A 603-nucleotide genomic window follows, 5' to 3' on the forward strand; every position below is an offset into this window, starting at 1 on the left:
CTATCACATCCCATAATTGAAATGGGCTAGAAAGTATCTGAAGCTGTTGCAGAACTTGATCCGTGGGATTTTCAATTCCTAAAATATGGTTAATAATGCTACAGACCCAAAAGGATATCTTTAATGTAGTAACATTTGGGTCTTTCCAAGCAGGTTTCTGAGGTGTTTTGTTTGTTTGTTTGTTCATTCATTTTGTTGCTGTTATTGACTGGTAGCCCAGGCTATGAGGGCATGTACTGTGTAAGAACTCATAGTTATTCTCCTGTTTTTGTTTTTGTGGATACTAGAAAAAGGTTTTCAGTATTGAATAATCTGGCTTGGAACTTCCTGTATAGACCAGGAGAGCCTTGAATTAGCAATGATTCTCTAGATTTTTGCCTTTTAAGACCCAGAAATAAACTCCTGGGTCACTTCGTCTATCCTAGTTACTAGTGGTCTGACTTGAAGTGTATAATCGTGATTGATGCCGATAATCCCAGCATTTAGAAGGCTGGGCACAGAGACTCCTGGGAGTTGGAAATCAACTTCAGTGCTTCAGTTACATAATGAGACATCTGAGAGAGAGAGAGAGAGAGAGAGAGAGAGAGAGAGAGAGAGAGAGAG

Source organism: Grammomys surdaster, unplaced genomic scaffold (genome assembly GCF_004785775.1).
Source record: "Grammomys surdaster isolate TR1022 unplaced genomic scaffold, NIH_TR_1.0 124938, whole genome shotgun sequence".
NCBI classification, from domain to species: Eukaryota; Metazoa; Chordata; class Mammalia; order Rodentia; family Muridae; genus Grammomys; species Grammomys surdaster.